General features: G+C 44.5%; 1 protein-coding gene across 1 annotated transcript in view; it reads left to right on the top strand.

Moving 5' to 3' along the window:
- SREK1IP1 (SREK1 interacting protein 1) overlaps positions 1–23,539 on the top strand; it is a 149,184-nt gene that overhangs the window by 484 nt on the left and 125,161 nt on the right. The window lies entirely within an intron of this gene.

Here is a 23,539-nt window from a genome sequence, read left to right as displayed (position 1 = left end):
GGGGGGACTCGTAATTGTGTGCTCTGTCGGGGGGGGGGGGACTCGTAATTGTGTGCTCTGTCGGGGGGGGGGGGGGACTTGTAATTGTGTGCTCTGTCGGGGAGGGGGGGACTTGTAATTGTGTGCTCTGTCGGGGGGGGGACTTGTAATTGTGTGCTCTGTCGGGGGGGGGGGACTTGTAATTGTGTGCTCTGTCGGGGGGGGGGGGACTTGTAATTGTGTGCTCTGTCGGGGGGGGGGACTTGTAATTGTGTGCTCTGTCGGGGGGGGGGGGGGGGACTTGTAATTGTGTGCTCCTGTCGGGGGGGGGGGGGACTTGTAATTGTGTGCTCTGTCGGGGGGGGGACTTGTAATTGTGTGCTCTGTCGGGGGGGGGGGGGGGACTCGTAATTGTGTGCTCTGTCGGGGGGGGGGGGGGACTCGTAATTGTGTGCTCTGTCGGGGGGGGGGGGGGGGACTCGTATTGTGTGCTCTGTCGGGGGGGGGGGACTCGTAATTGTGTGCTCTGTCGGGGGGGGGGACTTGTAATTGTGTGCTCTGTCGGGGGGGGGGACTCGTAATTGTGTGCTCTGTCGGGGGGGGGACTCGTAATTGTGTGCTCTGTCGGGGGGGGGGACTCGTAATTGTGTGCTCTGTCGGGGGGGGGGGACTCGTAATTGTGTGCTCTGTCGGGGGGGGGGGGGACTCGTAATTGTGTGCTCTGTCGGGGGGGGGACTTGTAATTGTGTGCTCTGTCTGGGGGGGGGGACTTGTAATTGTGTGCTCTGTCTGGGGGGGGGGACTTGTAATTGTGTGCTCTGTCTGGGGGGGGGGGGACTTGTAATTGTGTGCTCTGTCTGGGGGGGGGGGACTTGTAATTGTGTGCTCTGTCTGGGGGGGGGGACTTGTAATTGTGTGCTCTGTCTGGGGGGGGGGGACTTGTAATTGTGTGCTCTGTCTGGGGGGGGGGACTTGTAATTGTGTGCTCTGTCTGGGGGGGGGGGACTTGTAATTGTGTGCTCTGTCTGGGGGGGGGGGACTTGTAATTGTGTGCTCTGTCTGGGGGGGGGGGGGGACTTGTAATTGTGTGCTCTGTCTGGGGGGGGGGGGGACTTGTAATTGTGTGCTCTGTCTGGGGGGGGGGGGGGACTTGTAATTGTGTGCTCTGTCTGGGGGGGGGGGGGGGGACTTGTAATTGTGTGCTCTGTCTGGGGGGGGGGGGACTTGTAATTGTGTGCTCTGTCTGGGGGGGGGGGGACTTGTAATTGTGTGCTCTGTCGGGGGGGGGGGGGACTTGTAATTGTGTGCTCTGTCGGGGGGGGGACTTGTAATTGTGTGCTCTGTCGGGGGGGGGGGACTTGTAATTGTGTGCTCTGTCGGGGGGGGGGGGGACTTGTAATTGTGTGCTCTGTCGGGGGGGGGGGGGACTTGTAATTGTGTGCTCTGTCTGGGGGGGGGGGGACTTGTAATTGTGTGCTCTGTCTGGGGGGGGGGGGGACTTGTAATTGTGTGCTCTGTCTGGGGGGGGGGGGGGACTTGTAATTGTGTGCTCTGTCTGGGGGGGGGGGGGACTTGTAATTGTGTGCTCTGTCTGGGGGGGGGGGGGACTTGTAATTGTGTGCTCTGTCTGGGGGGGGGGGACTTGTAATTGTGTGCTCTGTCTGGGGGGGGGGGACTTGTAATTGTGTGCTCTGTCTGGGGGGGGGGGGGGGGGACTTGTATTGTGTCGGCTCGCATCACATAATGGCTGGATTACTGTTTAACCACTTCAATACAGGGCACTTTCACCCCCTTCCTTCCCAGCCCAATTTTCAGCTTTCAGCGCTCTAGCGCTTTCAGTGACAATTGCGCGGTCATGCTACACTGTACCCAAATGAAATTGTTATCATTTTGTTCGCACAAACAGAGCTTTATTTTGGTGGTATTTATTCACGACTCCGTTTTTTTTTTTTTTTTTTGCAATATAAGAGCAAAAAAAGCGGAAATTTGGGAAAAAAACAATATTTTCTTTTTTCTATTTGAAAAGAAATCCAATAAAATCAAATTTTTTCATAAATTTAAGCCAAAATGTATTCTGCTACATGTTTTTGGTAAAAAAAATTCCGTTAAGTGTATAATAATTGGTTTGTGTGATCACGGACATATGTACGCAAATGATCATGTACATATGTGTGCAGGTGATCACGTACATATGTGTGCAGATAATCATTGGGACATGTGATTTTAGTGGGACATATGTGGGGGACATGTTTTTATTATTAGGGACATGTGTTTTTATTTTTTGGGGACATGTATGTTTTGGGGACATATGTGGGGACTGTGTGGTGTGTTGTGTGTTTACACTACACTGATGATCAGTGAGTAAAAAGCAGCCCATACTCACTGATCATCAGCCGGCTGCAGCGTTCTGCTCTCCTCTCCTCAGCGGTGACTTCCGTGTGAGGAGAGGAGAGCCGATTGCCTAGCAACCAGCTGTTTGTTTACATCACATGACGGCCGTGATTGGACACGGCCGTCATGTGATCAGGAGGGCCAATCACAGAGCCCTCCTGCCGATCTGAGATGTGCCGTGTCCGGGTGACACGAGCACATCGGGATCGCGCCGCTGCGCGGGCGCGCGATCCCGCTACTCCTGAATGACGTTCCTGAACGTCCTATCAGGATTAGACGGCTCCCACCCGGCCGTATATATGCATTGGCCGGGTGGGAAGTGGTTAAATGTCAATGGCATGAAGGGGTTAACACTAGGGGGCAATCAAGGGGCTAAATGTGTTCCCTAGGTGTGTTCTAACTGTGCGGGGAATGTGGCTGACTAGAGAGATTGTTCCTACGAAGTAAAAACAACACACGATCTATCTCCTCTCCCCTCACAAAACCAGGATTTGTGTGTTCTTGTCGGCTCCGGGGACATGCTGCAGGCATGTGCGCCTGCTACAGTGTCTTAAAGAGCCGACGTACAGCTATGACAGCTTGCGCAGGGGAGCCATCCTGCCGCAGTATAACTGTAGGGGTTGGGGGTTCTAAGTAATTTTCTAGCAAAAAAATACTGATTTTTTTAACTTGTAAATAACAAATGTCAGAAATAGGCTTGGTCCTTAAGTCGTTAAAGGGAACCTGTCATCAAAAAAAAAATCGTCACATAGGGGAGGAAAAACAGTCCCCTATGTGATTGAAAACAAAAAATATTTTTTAGGGCCCGTAGCCCTCGCATGCACGAACTAACAGAAATGCACGCATTGGGGTGCCTACGCATGAAAACGTCAATTGCGATACCCATTACATATCGCCGCTCATGTCAGAGTAATAGCAATAATCCTAACCTGCTTAGGATCCTTAAGAATTTAGTATCTTTAAAATTGTAATAGAGTGATAGTCAGAGACTGGAGACGATCGCTCACTTATTACGGTTTTTAAATGTACTAAGTTCTCAGGGATTCTAAGAAGGTTATTGGGCAAAATCTGAGAGGCATAACTGTGTGTCGTGTATCTGTAAAGACACATCGGGGCTACATAAGAGAATCAGTTTAGTTGTTGAAAATAAAGATTTGTTAGTTAAAAAACAACTGGCTCCTAACTTTTTTTTTTTTTTTTTTTTTTTTTTTTTTTATTTAAGCTGGCTTCTAGAGTAAAAAGCTAATTTGTTAAAGTGGTTGTAAACCCTTACAACACACTTTGGCCTACAGGTAAGCCTAGATTACGGCTTACCTGTAGGTCCAAGAAATATCTCCTAAACCTACACGGTTTAGGAGATGTTAGCCGAAAGACAGGCACTGCTGTCTACGGTGCACTGAGCTTCGCCGAATGAGCAGCGGAGCAGCAAGACCCACCGAGAAGATGGATGTGCCGGACTACAGGGGACAGTGGTGACATCGCTGGCTCCTGTGTCAGGTAAGTGACACATAATGGGCTACTATGCAATGCATAGTAGTCCATTATGCTTTACCTTTTGCAGGGAATGAAAGAGTAAGTAAACTCATCAGGGTTTACTTCCTCTTTAAGCTCTGCACTAGGCTCATCGGAATACATTCATTTTCTTGCATACAGTGCTCAGCATAAATAAGTACACCCCAACAGATTTGTCAAAAAACCTTTACTTTCCTTCCTGAATTAACATTTTCTCAAATCGCCTTTCAGGACAACCCCGGAGAGAGTGTAGCTCCACCTTGCAATCAGGAAACACATGCCCACTTTAAAAACACCTCCTCCTCCTCCATGGCTTCAGTTATTGTGTTTCCTCCTTGGAGGAAGCATGTGCCTGAACCAGGGAGAGCTACACTCTCTGCAGGGGAGTAAGGCTTACCTTTTGTTGCAGGTTGTTTCTCTTTGACCCCCAGCAGCATCTCCACGGGGAGAGGACTCCTGGAGCTCCTGGTCCCGCCATCTCACGGGAGTAAGGACCCTCGGAGTGCCGGCGTCGGGTGCCCGGTGTCCGCTTGTTAGCGCAGGGAGGGCTCTGTTGCTGGCGGAGGCCGCTGCAGGTCAGCGGCATGGCTCCGTTTTCGGCGCCGGGTCCCGGGCGGCGACGGCGTCGTTCACGGTGACGCGCGGGCGCTCTGAGGGGGCGTGGCGCCGTGGTTCAGCGCCTGGAACGCAGGGGTCATGGGGCGGGTCAGGTGACCGTGTGCTTCCGCTTCCGGCCGGCCTTGATGACGCGGCGGCCGGGAAAATTTAAAATGAGAGCTGTTTGTAAAATAGCTGCCTCACTCAAACGATGGAAGAGTGCAAGCCAGCTATGGCGGAGACAGGCGCCCCCAGCACCGGTCCAGCCCAAGTACGTAAGGTGCACTGGCACCCTCTGCTTTACTGTGGGTATGTCTTTGTTTGTTCCCCCCTCTTGGGGGCCTGTCGCTGCAGGTCAGAGGTGGACTTCGCTCTGACCTTTTGCAGCCTAGTTCTGGGGTCTCACTAGTAGGTCTGTTTGGTGGTGGGTCTCTGCACTGGCTTGGTGTTAAGCAACTGGTTGTTGAGAGCTTTTAGTGAATTAAACCTGTATGTCGTTTCAGGAAAAATCACTAGGAAAAGCTAGACCAGGTCAGAGAAAATGTCCTTCTTGCAAAACCCCCCTCAGAGATTCATGGCAGAAGGCAATGTGCAGAAATTGTATCAGAGAATTGGTGGAAGAGGAAACATCTCAACAATATAAGGATTTGTTTTCTTCGGTTAAAGAGCTGACAAACTCTTTGAGTTCAGTCAAGTCCATCCTGATACAAAACCCTCCCGCACAGACCGAGCCTCAGAACTTACCGCCCAGCCCCAGGGCGTCGTCATCCAGACAGGTGGAAACTGAAGAGTCTGGAGACGAAGGGGGTAGTACTCTCATCTCCTTCAGGGATTCTGAGGAGGAGGAAGAGGAAGAAGATAGCAGGGGCTCCAAATTCAAGCTATCACTAGAGGAAGTAGATGATATTTTAAAAGCAATCTACACTACTCTAGAAATTCAGGAAGAAAAAGTACAACTGTCAGTTCATGACAAAATGTACCAGGGGTTGGACGAAACAAAACGGCGAGTTTTTCCTGTCCACAGGGTCCTCTCAGACTCAGTGAGAAAGGAGTGGAAGGACCCAGAAAAAGCCCCTTTCTTCTCTAAAGCTCTCAAAAGAAGGTTTCCCTTCGAAGATAAGGACTCAGAGGTTTGGAACAAGAAACCCAGAGTCGATGCAGCTTTCTCGCAGGTATCCAGACGAACGGATCTAGCCTTTGAAGATATGGGGATCCTTAAAGACCCAATGGACAAAAAAGCTGACTCCATCCTTAAAAAAGCTTGGGATGCTGCGTCAGTCAGTCTAAAACCAGCAATGGCAGCTACGGTGGTGGCCAGGAATCTGGAATGTTGGGTAGAGAAGCTGAAGAGCCATATTGAGGCGGGGACACCCCGCAAGGATCTCTTAGAGTCCTTTCCACTGATCCTGAATGCAGTCAAATACATGGCGGATGCATCAGCAGAATCAGTTAAACTGGCCGCTAGGTCTTCGGCTCTTGTAAATTCAGCCAGGAGAGCAGTTTGGCTGAAAACATGGTCTGGGGACACTGCCTCTAAGGTCAAGCTGTGTGGTCTTCCCTTCTCGGGTGACTTGCTCTTTGGTCCTGATTTAGAGTCTGTGCTGGATAGAACAGCCGATAAAAAGAAGGCTTTTCCAGTTAAGAAAAAGCAGATTGCTAAAAAGAATTTTCGTGCTTTTCAGCAGTCCCATAAAAAAGACCAGGAGCACAAGAGCAGATGGGGTTCACAGAAGGGCAAAGGCAGGGGTGGAGTCCTCTTTAGATCTCCCCCAGAGCAGTCCCCTAAGAACAAGTGACAATATCTCCCCAGTGGGGGGGAGACTGTCAGCTTTTCGCGAACAATGGGACAGGCTGTCTCCAAATCTGTTCGTGAAGAGCGTTGTCGATCAGGGGTACAGGTTGGAGTTTTCAGAACTACCCCCGAGCAGGTTTTATGTGACAACATTGCCAAGGGATCAGGAGAAGGCCTCTGCAATGAAGCTGTTGTTACAGGAGCTGATACAGCAAGAGGTTCTGATTCAAGTCCCAGTAAACCAGCAGGGCGGGGGTTTTTATTCACATATTTTTCTGGTGAAAAAACCCTCAGGGAAGTACCGTCTAATCCTGAATCTGAAATTCCTGAACAGGTTCATTCGGTACAAACATTTCAGGATGGATACAATTTTCTCCATCACAAAGCTGTTGACCCCAGAATGCTTCATGGCATCCCTGGACCTAAGGGATGCCTACCTTCATATACCAATTCATCAGGCATCGCAGCAGTTCCTGCGCCTGGCATTGAAGGTAGGGAGTTCGGTATGGCACCTCCAATTCAGGGCTCTGCCGTTCGGACTCTCGTCCTCTCCCAGGGTCTTTACGAAGATTATGGCAGAGGCTTTGGAACCCCTGAAATTGAAGGGGATTCCAGTTGTTCCTTATCTGGACGACCTTTTGTTTTTTGCAGACTCCAGGGAGCAGGTCCTAGTCAATCTCCAGAGGGCCCAGTCTCACCTCGAGGGCCTGGGATGGCTTCTAAACCTAGAGAAGTCAATCCTGACCCCCTCACAGGAAATGAAATTTCTGGGGTATACATTAAATTCGATTCTCCAGAAAGTTTTCCTGCCGTTGGAAAAACAGGAAAAGTTACAGCTAGCTGTACAGCGGATACAGAGCAACCAGACAGTCTCAGTCAGGATGGCTATGGCAGTTCTGGGCCTGCTTACGGCAGCAATCCCGGCTGTTCAGTGGGCCAGGTTCCATTCCAGACCCCTTCAGAGGGAGGTTCTGTCAAGCTGGTCCCATCAGGATCCTTTGGAAAAACAGCTAAAAATTTCGTCAAAGACGAAAAGGGCTCTTTGGTGGTGGAGAGACCAGGCAAACCTCTCAAGGGGCCTGGTGTGGACCTTTCCTGTGGACAAGCGCCTTACTACAGACGCAAGTGCCTGGGGCTGGGGAGCCCATCTGGATGGTCAGACATCTCAGGGGGTCTGGTCCAAACAGGAAGCTCAAAGATCATCCAACTGGAGGGAGTTGAAGGCGATCTTTCTGGGTTTAGTGGCATTTCAGCAGAGTTTGAGAGGCCACCATGTTCAGGTGTTGTCAGACAACACAACAGCGGTTACCTACATTATGAAGCAAGGGGGAACCAGAAGCAGGAGCTTGATGGAGCTGGCCAATCTGTTGTTAGCCTGGGCAGAACAGAACACAGCCTCACTATCGGCAGTGCATCTGAAGGGCTCTCAGAATTTGTTTGCGGACCTCCTAAGCAGGCGCAAATTGCTAGAGGCAGAATGGAGTCTGAATCAGGAAGTGTTCCTGATGATCTCCGAGGCCTGGGGGGTTCCTCAGGTAGACCTTTTTGCCAGCCAGCAGAACTCAAAGGTGGACAGATTCTTTTCTCTTCACCGAGGAGATGCAGCAATAGGGTTGGATGCATTCGCTCACCCCTGGCATTACCAGCTGTGCTATGCCTTTCCCCCCTTTCCTCTAATTCCACTAGTACTGAGGAAATTCAGGGAAGAAAGGACAGACTTAATACTAGTCACTCCTTTTTGGCCAAAAAGACCCTGGTTCGCGGGTCTTCGAAACCTAGCCTCGAAGCCCCCATGGAGGTTACCACTCAGAAAAGATCTGTTATCCCAGGGGACAGTAAGTCATCCAGAAGTGGAACTCCTGCAGCTAACCGCCTGGTTTCTGAGGAGGACCTGTTAAAGGCTAAAGGTCTCTCAGATAAAGTAGTAAAGACCCTGCTGTCCAGTAGGAAGGCAGTTACACAGGCAATTTACATGAAGGTCTGGAAAAAGTTCAACTCCTGGTGCAGTTCTAGAGAACTCAAGGTCAAGAGCACGGTGTCAGTCTTGGAGTTTCTCCATGAAGGAATGGAGAAGGGTCTCGCAGCCAGTACCCTGAAGACTCAGGTGGCTGCCTTATCAGTTTTCTTTATCTAAAGAAACTTTAATTTCTAGATTTTTTAGGGCTCTTGCTCGAAATAGACCAGTAGCCCTTAAAGACTTTCCCAGTTGGGATTTGTCTACAGTTTTACAGGGTCTCTCGGGAGCACCGTTTGAACCCTTACAGGAAGCTTCTTTGCAGAAGGTGGTTTTAAAAACAATCTTTTTGGTGGCCATCACCTCGGCCAGGAGAGTCAGCGAGCTCCAAGCTCTAGCTATTACAGAACCCTTCCTTAGAATTTATCAGGACAGGGTGGTACTGAGGACGGATCCAGCATTCCTACCGAAAGTATCCTCAACTTTCCATCGATCACAGGAAATAGTGTTACCTACATTCTCTGCAAGCCCAGTAAATGCAGGAGAGGAAGTTTTTCACACATTGGATGTGAGAAGATGTCTTTTACAGTTTCTGAAAGTTACTAAAGAATTTAGAAAATCAAACGCCCTCTTTGTGATATTTTCTGGATCACGCAAGGGGGAGAAAGCTTCTAAAAGTACGCTGGGTAGGTGGCTTAAGTTGGCTATAACAGAAGCCTATAAAGCAAAAGGAGAAATACCTCCCTCAGGTATTGCTGCCCACTCTACTAGATCCACGGCAGTTTCCTGGGCTGAAAGGGCCGGTGCCACGCCTGAACAAATCTGCAAGGCTGCCACTTGGTCCAGTTATTCGACATTTCTCCGGCATTACCGGTTAGATCTACTGTCTGCAGCAGATCAGGCCTTCGGCAGGAAGGTACTGCAGGCAGTAGTCCCGCCCTAGGGTAAGTTTCTCGGTTATCCTCTCCGGGGTTGTCCTGAAAGGCGATTTGAGAAAGACTCAGTTAGACTTACCGGTGACGGTATTTCTAAGAGCCTTTCAGGACAACCGTTACTTCCCTCCCTAGGTTATGCTTAGTAAATGTATTAAGTTCTACCATGGTGTTGTGCTTTCTGTGCTTTGTTTTCCAGCGTCGGAAGGCCACAATAACTGAAGCCATGGAGGAGGAGGAGGTGTTTTTAAAGTGGGCATGTGTTTCCTGATTGCAAGGTGGAGCTACACTCTCTCCGGGGTTGTCCTGAAAGGCTCTTAGAAATACCGTCACCGGTAAGTCTAACTGAGTCTTTCTATGGGAAACTATACTACAAATGCGAGCCATTGATTGCACCCAAGATTTGTTAATTTGCACACAAAGTATTTTTCCTAACATTCAAGACCAGGTTGAAAAAATGAATATACCTCAATGAAAGTCTTAGGAGTAAAGCTAAATTTTAGCCAACAAAATCCGTCATATGGCCAGGTAGCGTGGCTCTTGTTCTGGGTGGGCGTCATATGACGTCCGTCCATTTAAATAGGGAATGCGTGCGCATCCCTGTTCCACCGGGGGGGGGGGGGGGGCAGGTGAACAGCCATTGGGAATGGCAGTTTACCACGTGATCAGCCACGATGAAGTCACAGATGGTACTGCCCCACTTTGCACGGTGCATGAGCACGTTGGTGGCAGCGTGTTCCGACGCTGGTAAACAGCCATTAGCCGGTGACTGTTTAACACGTGATCGGCTGCGATCCTTTCACAGCCAATCACTAAATGTAAACATAGAGCAGTAACGAGATGTTACCAGGTTTTCCTCCTCGCACTCCGATCATGTGTGCAAAGGAGATTGGTATACACTGTAAGCGGTAACAAGATGTTACTGCAATCACACTGATTGCCCCCCCCCCCCCCCCAATAAAGAGGACCTGTCACCACCCATCAAAGTACCTGTCAGTCCATCTGAGTACCTGTCACAAGGCCTTAAGTGTACCCGAATATCTAATTTGCAGCCCATGCCTCATAGAATATACACTGAGGTGTTTGCTTTCCAAAATGGAGTCCTTTTGTGGGTAATTCCACTGTCCTGGTGCTCAAGGACCTTCAAAAGTGTGATAGGTAGGAATGAAATGAGATGTGTAATTTATGCTCCTAGAAGGCCTGAAGGTACTACTTTGATGTTGGGACTCTGTATGTGGCCAGGCTGCGTAAAAGTCTCACCAGTGTGGTATTGTCATACTCTGGAAGAGGAGTAGCAGAATGTGTTTTGGGGTGTAATTTATGCTACGTGTTAGAAATATCTTATAAATTGACAACTTTGTGTTTTAAAAAAAAAAAATGTGTTTTCATTTTTTTTCCCCCACATTTTCCCCAAAAAATTCTGGAAAAAAATTAACCATTCAAAAGACTCATTATGCCTCATAGATTATATGTTTGGGGTGTTTGCTTTCCATAATGGCGTCATTTTATGGGCAATTCCATTGTCCTGGTGCTCTAGGGCTTTCAAAAGTGTAATAGGTGGTTGAGAAATGAGATGTCATTTTTGCTCGTAGAAGGCCTGAAGGTGTACTTCAATGTTGGTCCTCTGTATGTGGCCAGGCTGTGTAAAAGTCTCACACATGTGGTATCGCCATACTTGGGAAGAGTAGCAAAATGCAAATGCTGAAAATTGGTCTGGGCAGGAAGGGGATGTAAGTGCCCAGTATTGAGGTGGTTAAACAGATGTCCAACAGACAGTTGGTTGTAAAAGGGCTTTGCTTAACCAAGAACGCCCTTTCCCATTACATGCTATCAGCAATGGCACCACATGGAAGACAAATGTCACAAGGCCTGAGAAAGGAAAAAAAAAACATTTCTTCACATGAGAAAAGGTGAAGTCTACAAAAAGATCAGCAAAGCTTTACTTGTCTGTCAGAATACTGTAGCAAAAGTGGTACAAAGATGGAACTGCAACCATATCAGAGATGTCCAGGCCATCGACAGAAGTTAACACCTGGACAGTAGTGTCTTTTGATGGGAAGGGTTGAAGTAAATCGCCATGCAAGTTCCACACAGTTGGCTGAAGAAGTAGAAAGCCAAACTGGGGGGATTGTTTCCCGTGACACAGTATGGCGTACATTGCAGAGGAATGGCATTCATGGATGTCGTCCACAAAGGAAGCCTCTCCTAAAGCCTAGGCACAAAGACGCCCGTCTAGCATTTGCCAGGGCCCATGCTGATAAAGAAGACTACTAGGACTTGGTACTCTGTAGTGATGAGACCAAGATAAATGTTTTTGGAACAGATGGCATCAAAACTGTATGGCGTCGCAAAGGTGAGGAGTACAAAGATAAATGCTTTTATGCCTACAGTGAAACATGGTGGGGGCTGCATGAGTGCTGCTGGTGTCGGGGAGCTGCATTTCATTGATGGCATCATGAATTCACAGATGTACTGTTCTATACTGAAAGAGAAGATTCTACCCTCACTCCGTGCTTGTGGTCGTCGTGCACTTTTCCAACATGACAATGATCCAAAACGCACATTTAAGACCACTGTTGCTTTTCTGAAGAAAAGGGTGAAAGTGATTCAGTGGTCAAGTATGTCCTTTTATCTGAACCCAATCAAACATTGCCTGTCTTTTCTTTCGATCTGATCCACCAGACGAATGGAAAATTGGGTCTCCCCAGTAGGGAAGTGGTTAAACAGTATTCACCCTCAAACAGTTGCTTAAGGAACATATACAATATATGAAGCAGGATGTGCACTGGGTTGTATTACCTCTCTTGGTAAACGTCGCTGACTCTAATGTATGTATATTACAGCCCAACGCCCAGCAGAATCGTGTTCTATGGGTCCCCCTCAGTGTTGTCACCACTGTCCTTGCTCCCACTTTGAAGGTTCTAACAGCTTTCCGATGAGTTTGTTATATAGTTCCAGTGCAAGTCCAGTAATATATGGGCAGCGCACATTTATCATCATGGCATACATCCTACACATGTCGCTGCAGTGTATGTGGATTGGTCTTTTGTCCTTGGCTGCACAGAGCCTATTGCTGTTTTTGCAATGATGTTACTATTGTATTTTATTTTTTAAACATTAAATTTAATCAGGCCTCATGCACACCGGACATTATAAAAATGGCAGTAGCTTTGCAGTGAGTTTTTCAAAGTTTTTGCAATAGCGTTTTTTAGCATATAATTTTTTTATTTATTTATTTATTTTTCCCCAATGGATAAATGTTGGTGAGCTGCGTTTTTGGGTGTTTTTTTGACGTTTTACAGAACTCCTCTCGGAACGCATTCGTTTTTTTGGGGTGTTTTTTACAGCCAGAAAAATGCCCCAATTGATAACAGCCTATGTGTGCATGGATACAGGATAACATGCTGGAGAGTTTGACTGTAGAAAAAAACATCTGAAGCCAAAAAACGGCAGCTGTAAAAACATCCAGTGTTCATAAAGCCTGAAAATGAGCACAAGATAGCCTGGTTCGTTGTCTTTGTCATACCAAAATTCTTTTTATAATGCTCTTTGCTCCCCATGTGTCATGCCTATAGGATTCTAGAAGGTCAATATCAATTTTAAAGTTTTACCACTTTTCTATCAAACGTGCAAACACACAATATTATACCCAATTCTTTGGTAAAATCTAAAAGATGAGTTTGCATCGAGTATTTGGATACCAAACCTGTCAAGTCTTAAAACTGCGCACACCTGTGGAATTTTCAAAAAGCAATGGTACCCAAAATTATCCGTAGGCAACGATTTAAAAGCCTTTACAGGTCATCAGTTTACAGTTAATTGTGAACTATGGTCTTAGAATAATTTCTCTCACGCCGATGTTTACAACAATAATTTGTGGTGCAATTGATGTTGCATAAATATGCACGCCCTATGCTGTGCCCTTTTTTTTTTTTTAAATGGGATCTGTGACGGGTGTTCAATTATTATTATTTTTTTCTTTTTCTTTTTTTTTTCTTCTTTGGCTATTGTTTTCTGACAGTGGGGATCCCCATTTCCTCATCAGAATACAACGATCAGCGCTGCAGCATGTGCTGATCGAATGCTGGTTTTCCAGCAGGACCACTCTAATGGCCAGCTTCTGTTAAACAGAAAGGGATACACACGTCAACATTTGACTGGGTTACTGCTGAATTTTGTTACATGTAACCTTGTACAGACAGGTTGTAATATGTGTGGCAAGATTTAGACTGAACATTAGATGACCCCAACAGACACTTTCTTCCCTTTCCTTTTACTTTTGTACCAGGTCTTGTAAACGCTCCAATATATGTTCACAATGGGGGTTATGTACTAAAACAGGAGCATGCAGAATCTAATGAAGCTTTGCAGAGAAACCAGTCCTCTTCTAGTGTCAGCTTGTTTAGTTAAGCTTTAACAATAAAACCTGGAAGTTGATTGGTTTCTCTGCAGAGCTTCACACAATTTTGTGCGCTCCAGTTTTAGTAAATTAACCCCTATTTTGAGCATATATTGGAGCGTTTACAAGACATAGTACACAAGCAAAAGGTAGCAAGTGTCTAATATGGCTGTCCAATTTTCCTTTGTACACTAATGGAGTTATTCTCCCTGAAAACTCCTCAAGAACCACAAGGCAATTTAGTAGGTTTACTTGTGTTCCTTTTAAAAAGGACAAAATGTATTGGAAGTTGTTGATATTCATATTATTTTTGACCCCCCCCCCCCCCCCCCCAGAACATTGTATTCCTGCTACATCAGTCAACATGTAAAATTAATTTTCTTTTGCATATTGTGCTGTATGAACACATTTATTTTTACAATTACACACTAACCCAAGGAGCAGTGGGTATATTCTTTTATGCTTATTAGTCGCCTCTGATTTAATACCTCCTAATTCATAAATATTCAGCACGAAAATGAAAAACCGTATTTGAAATAATAAATATTTAATAGCCAACACATCTTTGGAAAATAAATCACAGACTTAAAGCAGGCCGTATCAATCATGTACGTTTTTAGATGGCTATTAAAAATTCATTTTAATCATCGTCATTCTTTTTCATTTAGTGCATTTGTGTATTTTTCCTTTTATTATGCAATAAGAGTCACCCTGTTGGCATTTCAGTTGAATGACTACCTTTAGAGAATTGACAATGAGGGCTTGTTTCTGCCTCCTTTCACTTGGATGTTTCTATTTACTTTTGAGCACGACCATGTCTAGCATTTTTTTTTATTTTTATTTTTTGTATTGGGTAGATTAGAAGTTGCATTTATGTCGGACAAAAAATAGCTTGAACAGAGGCTTAAAGTAGTAGTAAACCGCCGGCTTATTTTTTGTGTTTTTAACTTTAAAAAAAATACTTTAGAACGTTGAAGGCGCTTCCATCTTTACCAGGTCTTTCTTCCGGGTTCATGGACTCCGGCAATGTGATTGGCTGGAGGCGCAATGACGTCACTCCCGTGCATGTGCGCAGGAGCTGCTGTTTACAGCCCAAGTGGCAGTTTCTTCAGAGTGCATGTGCCAGTGACGTCACCAGCTTCATCCACAGTAAATATCTCCTAAACGGCACACTTTTAGGAGATATTTACAGTGCCTATAGGTAAGCCTTATTATAGGCTTGCTTATAGATAAAACTCATGCTTTGAGTTGGCTCCCATTTTAACATCCAGTGTAATTTTATGGCATGTGCAACAATGTACAGTGTTTCTCCAGAATGATGTTGACCTATCATGGCTAAGATGGAAACATTTTCCATTGCAATAAAAAAAAAAAAGAAACAAATCTCCCTACGTAAGTTTTACATGTATATCTGCTCTCTTCATCTTATATATACTGTTTAGAAAGTTCACGTTCTGTTATGCCGCGTACACACGATCGGACTATCCGGCGGACTTTGTCCAGCGGACAACCCGCCAGACTTTGCGAACGAGCGGACCTGCCCACACACGACCGGACTTTTCCGGCGGAATAGGCCCAGCGGACAATCCGCCCGTCTGTGTGCTAGTCCACCGGACTTTTGAAATGAACCGACTTGCCCACATGGAGAAAAGGCCGTTCATTTTGAACGTGGCTCCAGGTAGCCAGGACAAGTCAATGTCGCTGCCTCCATTGGCGAAAGTGACACCTCGCTGGCCCCGTCACCTAGTATGTATTTAAAGGGGAACCCCTATGGATTTAAAGGGGAACCCCTACGCTGAAAAGATGGTCCATAGCAGACCCTTATCCGTGCACGCAGCCCAGCCGGTCAGGAAAGGAGGTGGGGACGAGTGAGCACCTCCCTCCTGAGCTGTACCAGGCTGTCTGTCCTCAACATGGGGGGGTGCTTTGGGGAAGGGGGGGCCCTGCGGCCGCCCCACCCCATAGCACATTGTCCCCATGTTGATGAGGACAAGGGCCTCTTCCCGACAACCCTGGCCGTTTGGTTCTCGGGGTCTGCGGGCGGGGGGCTTATCGGAATCCGGGAGCCCCCTTTTAATAAGGGGGGCCCCCAGATACCATCCCCCACCCTATGTGAATGAGTATGGGGTACCCCACCCATTCTCCTGGTGAAAAAAGTGTAAATAAAAAAAACACAGCACAAGTTTTTAAAATAATTTATTAGACAGCTCCGGTGGTCTTCTCTTCTTCCGTCTTGGGGGGGGGGGGGTCTTCTCACCAGACTCCTCCGCTATCTTCTGCTCTTTTGCTAGCTCTTTTACTAGCAGAGGAGCCCAGATTTCTTCTTCGCCGCCGCCGTCTGGGGGTCTTCTTCCGACTTCAGGGTCTTGTCCCGCTCTTCTGCACCAGATGTTGGTGCATAGTTAACGACACTTCAAACAGTGCGTTTGTCCGCACCAGATTGCATGGTAAAAACTTACCATGTAATACGGTTGCAGTGCATTTCCAAAAGTGGTGCATGCACTACGTTGGTGTGGTGCAATTCATAAGGGTTGAAATTGAGCTGCATGTGAATTGCACAAGAACATGCAGCATAGTCCTGTGTGATTCACACATAGTTCCTAGTGTGAATAGGACCCTAAAGTTGTTGTAAAGTTTAATATGCATCTCTTAACTTACCTCCTGTTCTCGGGTCCCCTGCTGGCTAACCCGGCTGCTCCTCTAGGTTCAATGGCCCCACAGGAAGCAGCTTCCCATGGGGACACTTGTGCGTGCTCGCTCCCAAGCCCCGCTTTAAAATGGGGGTGAAGGAATATACTGTAAGGAATGCATTAAAGTGGATGTAAACCCAATTCGTTAAATTTGAGCTGGGCACATATATCTGCAGTCAAAAAAAGGGTTAAAATCCTGCGCTTATCCTATTCTCCTGGTGAAGGGAATTGTGACTATTGAAATGGAGAAATCAAGACACATGAACAAAATAAATGTATAAAGAAAAGCTGCAACTTAAAAGGTCCAAACCCCTACCATAAGCATAGATAATTAGGGCTGCAACTAACGATTATTTTTTATAATCGATTAGTTGGCCGATTATTGTTTCGATTAATCGGTTATTAACCTTTATTAGAAAAAAAAAATGAGGTCAAATTGACGTTCATTCTCAACCACAGTGACTGGAAAATTTTGTAAATAGAAAACTTCTTAGTCAAAGGAATTTTCAGACCGTGGATGTGGTTTTCGTTCATAAATTATATTCATTTTAAAAACAGAATGTTAAAAACCAAGTGAAAATTTCAAACAAAATTCTTTCATTCAGCGAATGTACAAAGATTTTTCATCTGAAAATTGATCTGTGTGACCGGCATAAGGCTTGGTACACACTTATGCAGTTTGCTTTTCATCTGTTTCTGCAGTGCTTTTTGCTGTACGTTTTGATTTTTGCGTGCGTGATTTTACTGCAATTTGCATTTTTTGTGGGCAGATTAACCACTTCCCGACCAGCGCACGATGATGTACGTCGACAGAATGGCACGGGCAGGCATATTGGCGTACAGGTACGTCCAATATTCAATGCCGCCCTGCCATCGGGAGCGCGCTCCCGCGCTGGTCGGGACCCCCGTGAGTCCGGTCGCGGGACCCGCGGACTCGATCGCCGCGGGCATCCCCGCGATCGTCTCACGGGATGGCTGAATGGAGGAAATGCTGTGTAAACAGCATTTCTCCATTCTGCCTAGCAACTAGTGAAGCTGATCTCTGCTCCATGTGATTGGAGCAGAGATCAGTGTTCACTAAATGAAAGCCCAACCTCCCCCACAGTTAGGAACACTTAACCCCTACACTGCCACCCACCGGTTAACCCCTTCACTGCCAGTGTCATTTACACAGGAATCACTGCATTTATATAGCAGTGTTTACTGTATAAATGACAATGGTCCCAAAAATGTGTCAAAAATGTCCGATGGGTCCCCCACAATGTCGCAGTCACAATAAAAATCGCTGATCGCCGCCATTACTAGTAAAAAAAAAAAATTAATAAATTATTAATAAAAATGCTATAAAACTATCCCTATTTTGTAAACGCTATAACTTTTGCGCAAACCAAATCGCTTATTGCGGGTTTTTTTTACCAAAAATATGTAGAAGAATACGTATCGGCCTAAACTGAGAAAAAAAAAAAAATTTTATATATTTTTGGGGGATATTTATTATAACAAAAAGTAAAAAATAATGCGTTTTTTTTTCAAAATTGTCGCTCTATTTTTGTTTATAGCGCAAAAAATAAAAACCGCAGGAGTGATCAAATACCACCAAAAGAAAGCTCTATTTGTGGGGAAAAAAAGACGTCAATTTTGTTTGGGAGCCACGTCGCACGACCGCGCAATTGTCAGTTAAAGCGACGCAGTGCCGAATCGCAAAAAGTGGTCTGGTCTTTGACCAGCAAAATGGTCCAGTCTGCAAGTGGTTAAAAAACACAAATTGGTGCAAAAACGCATTACATGCTTTTCTGCAGCTTCTCCGTTGAAGTATATTGAACCAATAAAGCACCATTTTGCGTTTAAAATTCCCTGACCCTTTTACATGTGAATGTGTCCCATAGGAAACCATGTAAATGAATTGTAGTGCATTTCTGCAAAAAGCACCAATAAACACATAGATGTGAGCCAGGATTAATGCCCTGTTCACACGGTCAGAAAGTCCCGTCGTAACGAACGAACGTCATCACGTTCCAAACAATACTTTGTCCGACCGTGTGTATGCAACACCAGTTTAGGACAAAATCCATCTGAAAAAATCAGACGGATTTTGTTGTCAGAATGTCTGACCATGTGTACAAGGCATAAGACGTTTAGTAACATAATGGGGTTAAAAAAAATAAAATGAGCCCTTTTATAGTAGAAAAAACCCAGATAATCACTACTATAAGGGGTCAATTTTTTTTACTGTAGAACAGTGAAAGTAATATTTACAGTAGCGATTTATTCTTTTTTTTCTATAAAGGGCTCTTTTTCTTTTTTTTTTTTCATTAAGTTACTGGCCGATTAATCGATTATGAAAATGGTAATCGATTAGTTGTCGATTAATCGATTATTTATATATATATATATATATAAATAATATATATTCTATAATAATATGCACAGTGCAAAAATACACAACAAAAATTGAAAGATATAAAGTCCACTCCTACAAAAACAAGTGTATAAAAATAAAAAAATTGGATGAAATGACTTGGAGTGAAAAATATGATGTTTTTTTTTTTATGTGTATTTATTTTTGCTGATGTTTGGTTGCCTTCATGTAAGTTTTTAGTGTGCCGTTTTTAATAAACCCTTTTGTTGAAACATATTGCATTATGAGGCTATCCTCTTCTTCCTTTATGCTCTGGGATTTATCCTTGAGCTGCCAGATTGGATATCAACTTTTCCAAAGATATTGTGATTCCTGCGTCTATTGACAAACCAGGTCCACTTTTACAGCTTAAGGTGTTGGAACCTGATGGGATCATTGTCCAGTGTCTGATACTACTGCTATCTGGAGTTTGGTTCATTTTTACATCCCAGTTTGTTGGAGCATGATGGGATTATTCTCCAATGCTTGAAACTACTGCGATCTGGTAAGAAGTGAGTTTATGTGGGATTTTAAAGTCTTTGTGTTTTTGAAGAGCACTGAAGTTCCCTTCTATTTGGTTCACCCAATTCCATTGAAGAGCACAGAAAATTTCACATATTTGGTTCAATCAGTTCTCACTCAGGCCGCGTACACACGCGGGGACTGTTCGCCCAACTTTGTCCGTCAAACAGTTTCGGCAAACAGTCCGCTCAAAATTAGCATGGACGGACATGGCCACACACGACGGACGAACAGTTTGCTGAAACCGTGCGCGATGACGTGAACGGCACGTACGACGGGACGAAAAATACGACGTCCTATACACTGCATTATAACTTTCGGCGTGTAAATCCTTTCTGAGCATGCGCGGAACTTAGTTTGACGAACAAGCCTACACACGAGCGGACTGTTCGTTGAAACAAGGTTTCAGCGGACAGTTTTTCGGAAATTCCGAAAAACCTTGTTCGTCAAACTGTCCGCTGAAAGCCCACACACGAGCGGACTGTCCGCCCAAACACTGTTCAGCGGACAAAGTTGGGCGAACAGTCCGCCCGTGTGTTTACACGGCCTCAGTTTGTCAGTTGGGCATTTTTCATGCACATTATTTTGCACCCTTTATGAACCGAATCGTATATTTTTTTCACTTTGAGTCATTTCATCCAATTTTTCATTTTTATACACTTGTTTTTGTAGGAGTGGACCTTTATGCCCTTACTTTTTGGTCATGTGTATTTTTGCACTGTGAATATTCTTATAGATTAGTGCACCTGTTTCTTTTAATAACATATCTGCAGGGTTTTCTTAGCACTATGTCCCGTATCTTTCTCCTGCTCAGTTCCTCTGTTATCAGAATGAAAACTTCTGACAAGCACTCCGATACGGGAGCCTGAAGTTTGTGTTTGGGTTGGAGCTATAAATAGATTAGCACAAAGCTGAACTAGTCACAGGCAAGCTCTGCATGTGTGGAGAGGGGTGTGTGCCTTTCCTCCAATCAGCTGGCTCACAGTGTATGGCAAGAATCCACACCCACAGGTTAATCAGGAATCAAAAATTTTAACGCCACGTACACCCGATCGGACTATCCGCCCGTGTGTGGGCTCTGTATTTGTTGAATTTACCTACTGGGGAAATGTACCCATATTTCATTGTAAACTGTTTCATATCTTAAAATTTCAAAGCAACTTGTGATTGGGCATGTAATTGCCGTCATCCCTTATAACTTGAAAAAGTATGTAAAACCTCTATTGTGGGATTTTTAAGGCAATAAAAAGTATTTTTGAAAAAATGAATTTATTATGTAGATAGAAAAATTCCTATAAAAATCTTAAACATGTTACATACAAGTGTTTAAAACATTGTATATTGAAAAAGGAGATACAATGATACTTTAATCCAATGCATTTCAATGGGTAATAGTGATACAATATCCCTGATGAAGATTCTAATAACCATCTACAGGAAATCAAAAATACTGCATTTTAGGATTACATGTAGGGATCACATTCAATGCACATAGATGTTACCATAAGTATACAAAAATAATAACTTACTTTAACCACTTCCCACCTGGCCAATGTATATAAACGGCCGGGTGGGCACTCTCTCCTTCTGAGTGGACGTTCAGGAACGTCCCTCAGGACAGTGATCTCACGTGCCCGCGCAGCCCTGATTGGCTCGTGTCACCCGGACACGGTACATCTCTGATCGGCAGGTGGGCTCTGTGATTGGCCCTCCTGATCACATGACAGCCGTGTCCAATCACAGCCATCATGTGATGTAAACACAGAGCCGGTTGTTAGGCAATCGGCTCTCCTCTCCTCACACAGAAGTTGTCAGTGAGGTGAGGGGATCGCTGCAGCCGGCTGGTGATCAGTGAGTATGAGCTGTTTTTTACAGCTTTTTACTCACTGATCATCAGTCTAGTGTCACTACATGTCACCACACAGCGTAAACACACGTCTCCAACTAATAAAAAACACCCGTGCCCCACATATGTCCCTATGATTATCTGCACATATATGTCCGTGATCACCTGCGCACATCTGTACATGATCAGTTGGTTCGTGTGATATGTCCGTGATCTCACGAACCAATTATTATACACTTAACAGAAAAAAATTTTACCAAAAAACGTAGCAGAATACATTTTGGCTTAAATTTATGGCAAAATTTGATTTTATTGGATTTCTTTTAAAATAATTTTTTTTTTTTTTTTTTTTTTTTTCGCTTATATCGCAAAAAATTTAAAACCTGAGTTGTGAATAAATACCATCAAAGAAAGCTCTATTTGTGTGAACAAAATGATAAAAATTTCATTTGGGTAGAGTAGCATGACCACGCAATTGTCATTGAAAGTGCGAGAGTGCCGAAAGCTGAAAATTGGTCTGGGAAGGAAGGGGGCGAAAGTATTGCCCAGTATTGTAGTGGTTAAAATACATGATTGATAAAATAGCAGGTGCATTCCCCATGATATCAGCAAGGGAGGTCCAAAAATCACATAGTGAACCCTAGTTCTCTGCAGGATGGCCAGATATAATATCCAAAAATTGTTTGGCGCTTAAAAGGCACTCCAAATGCTGTGCAAATATAAAGACAAAAATCAGGGCAAGGCACAAATTGTCCTTAATTACCATAGGCAAAAAAATGGGCACTTACTCTACAGATAGAACCTAATTCAGGTCTTCTGGCACAGAGAAGTCTTGCACAGGCACTCTGGTAGTAATTTTACCTCCTTCAGTTTTCTAGCTGAGGAGGGGAATGGCCAATTCGCCATCGTCCTGTATGCTGTTCCGTGTGTCGTCATTACGCCGGAAAACTACTCTTGAAAAGTTTATACACTACACAAAGCAATGAGGAGCTAGTTACCCCCAAATTTAAAAGTAGGGGATTTGAGAGCCCGTAGAGACCTGAACTTCTTCTGCTACAAGAAAATGAATCCTTAGACGGACTATGGGAGGAGAACTTAGATAGCGAGGAAAGTGGGGAAGAGATTGAGAATAATGTGATCAAAAAAATATAAAAGGAAATCGCATAGCTTTCCCCTGTTGAATCAAAACCCTGCAATAGCATTATTTGTTAGGCAAATCACTAAAGAAATTGAGGAATTTGAAAGATGACACAGTCCATCATAATTTAACTTTTCAACAAAAACATGCACTTAAATCCCTAAAAAATGTTGAGATTACAATTAAAGGATCAGACAATTGTGGGAACATCGTCCTAATGGATAAAAATAGTTATGAGAACATGTGTCTAAAGATACTCAATGTTATCGCAAAATACTCTACATGCCCTCCCTAAGGTGCATAAGAGCCTAACCCCCCCTCGGAATGCCTATTTCCAGAAATGGCTGCATTTCTGAAGGAATAAGTCAGATGATTGATCAATATCTCAGACCGCATGTCATGGATTTACCTTCGTACACAAAGGATACAATTCACCTTCTACAGATTATAGAGGATCTATTGATTACATTATCCCTGATGAAGATTCTAATAACCATTGCCCATTGAAATGCATTGGATTAAAGTATCACTGTGTCTCCTTTTTCAATATACATGTATGTCAATATGTTTTAATACTTGTTATGTAACATGTTTGAGATTTTTATGGGAATTTTTCTGTTTACATAATTCATTTTTTCAAAATACTGTTTATTGCCTTAAAAATCCCACAATAGAGGTTTTACATACTTTCTCAACAGTTTCATATCTTTCAATGAAAATGTATTCTACAACAAAATGTATTTTATTGGGATTTTCTATAATACACCAACACAAAGTGGCACATAATTGTGAAGTGGAAGGAAAATGATAAATGGTTTTCAATTTTTTTTTTTACAAATAAATATGTGAAAAGTGTGCATTTGTATTCAGCCCCCCCCCCCCCCCCCCCCGACTCATTACTTTGTAGAACCACCTTTTGCTTTCTTCTTTGCAAAATAGCTCAAGCTCTGTCAGATTGGATGGAGAGCATCTCTTAACAGCAATTTTCAAGTCTTGCCACAGATTCCACAGATTTGCCACAGATTCTCAATTGGATTTAGGTCTAGAATTTGGCCCATTCTAACACATGAATATGCTTTGATCTAAACCATTCCATTGTAGCCCTGGCTGTATGTTTAGGGTTGTTGTCCTGCTGGAAGGTGAACCTCTGCCCCAGTCTCAAGTCTTTTGCAGACTCTTCTTCAACAGGTTTTCTTCTAAGATTTCCCTTTATTTGGCTTCATCCATCTTCATATCAACTCTGACCAGCTTTCCTGTCCCTGCTGAACAAATCGCGATTGATCAATTTTCAGATCTATCCCATAGTTTGTAAACTCTATAACTTTCTCACAGACTAAATAATATACACTGAGTTGCGTTCTTTTCACCAAAGAAATGTAGCAGAATACA

The sequence above is a fragment of the Lithobates pipiens genome, unplaced genomic scaffold (genome assembly GCF_037356315.1).
Source record: "Lithobates pipiens isolate NorthernLeopardFrog02 unplaced genomic scaffold, aLitPip1_a1.2 Scaffold_3, whole genome shotgun sequence".
Lineage (NCBI taxonomy): Eukaryota > Metazoa > Chordata > Amphibia > Anura > Ranidae > Lithobates > Lithobates pipiens.
The sequence above is the reverse complement of the archived record's forward strand: the minus strand, read 5'-3'. Positions and strand labels throughout refer to the sequence as shown.